Genomic DNA, 2,086 nt, shown 5'->3' on the forward strand with positions numbered 1-2,086 from the left:
GGAAGTGGCAAAGCCAAAATATGACCTGTGGTTGGATGTCTTTCTGGTTCAGAGAGAGGGAAAATGTGGAAAGACCGTGAAAGCAGTCATCCTGAATCCTCAAACGTGCTAGAGACCTTTTTGAATGAGGAGAAGCTCTTTTCCTGCAATTAGATAAGCCTTTTCTCTAAGAGCAGAGATGATGATGGCTAGCCCACGTCTGCTGAACTGGAGGGTACATGAGGATCACTGGTTAAAAACACCCACCAGGACCCAAAACTGATGGATTCTTTTGGGGGGCAAAAGATAGAAAATGAATAGTTTGGCGCCTACCCAGTTGTCTAACACAGACATGAATATTTTTCTTGCAAGAAGAGGGGAAGTTTCCTCTTCTTAAAGTTTCCTCTCCTTGAAAGAGATCATGTAAATTTCTACCAAGAATGTGTTCATGTATTTTGTAAAATCCAATGTTTGGGTCATTTCTTCATTATGCTGTTTTAGATTTCCTCCACAGGATACACATGTTTTACGAGAAGATGATGTCTTTGTTGGAAGCATAGTAGCTTTGACTAAAATAAATAATATCCAAAGAGAGAGGCCAAAGAGAGAGGGAAGAATGGATTTCAGATTCCCTATAAATACAAATAAGTATATAAATATAAATATAAATATAAATAAATAGAAACTGTATTTATAGTTCTAGGCTAAATAACATCAGATCCCTGCCTTACGTTAAGTGTGCATATTGAGAACATGCTTCTCAACTTCAGTGATATACAATTGAACAGCATACTCTTTTCAGTCATCCACTGCTACAAAACAAATCACCCCAAAATGTAGGGGCTTAAAACAATTTATTCTCGTAATTTTGTGGGTGAGCTGGGCACAGCTGGGCCGTTATGCTGTTCTCCTTGGCACTTACTTGGCTATGTTCAGCTGGTGGCTGCACTAAGTTAGAAGGTCCAAGAAGGCTTTACTGGCCCCTTGGTTCTCCTCCGGTGGCCTCTTTCTCTTCACACCGTATCTTGTCATCTGGAGGTCTAGCCTAAGCTTCTTTACAGCATGGTGGCTGGCTTACCCAGAGAGAGAAAGCAGAAGTTGCCATGCCTTTTAAAGACCTAAGCTCCAAAATGGCACAGTGGGACATGGGCTGCATACGAATTATCTCAGGAAGTCACTGGTCACAAGGTAGGGAGAAGGGAGGGAGACTTCACCTCTTGATCAAAGGAATGGCAAAGGGTCATTGCACAAGGCCCGCGGGATGGGAGAAACTGTTGCAGTCAGCACTGGAAAGAATCTTCTGCACTCTTCCAACATAGCACTACTAAAAATACCGACAGCAGAAAGGTTAATTCAAGAGAAAATAAAAGTATCGAAGCATCTTTAAACAATGACCTCATTCCTTATTTTACTTTAATTGTTTTTCTCTCTTTTGATCTCTGGTCTAAGTTTGGTCTTGAGCTGCTTCAGCCTTTGAAACCTACAACAGAAACTACTGTGATGACCTGGAATTGAAGCTGCAAGAAAATTTTGTGTTTTGTAGTTTATGTATTGGGAAGGGCCAGAGAAATATTTTGATGAGTTGGAAGAAAAAGAAACTTAACAACTTCAAAGTAAATGTTCTCAGGGATAAACATTTACTGGGTTTGACTGGAAAAGATTTTCTTAGTTTTTCCATTTGTGAAAATTGCCAACCTAAGACACAAAAAGGAAGAGGTGCTGTATCAACTGTTCATATAGTCCAACTGGGAGGAAATGAAATAAGTTCTGAAAAAAATTTTTTAAATTTATTTTTAAAGATTATTTATTTATTTGTCAGAGAGAGAGAGAGAGAAAGAGAGAGAGAGAGAGAGAGCACAAGCAGAGGGAGAAGTAGGCAGAAGGAGAAGCAAGCGGGCCCCCGCCGAACAGGGAGCCCGATGAGGGACTTGATCCCAGGACCCCAGGACCATGACCCAAGCCGAAGGCAGACATTAACCGACTGAACCACCCAGGCGTCCCACAAGTTCTGAAATTTATATGTGAATATGACAGTTTTTCTCATTTAAATACAAAGTATATGGCAATGGACTAAGAGGTGAGTTGAATAGAAATAAGGAGACAGAAA

Source organism: Mustela nivalis, assembly GCF_964662115.1.
Source record: "Mustela nivalis genome assembly, chromosome: 8".
Taxonomy (NCBI): Eukaryota; Metazoa; Chordata; class Mammalia; order Carnivora; family Mustelidae; genus Mustela; species Mustela nivalis.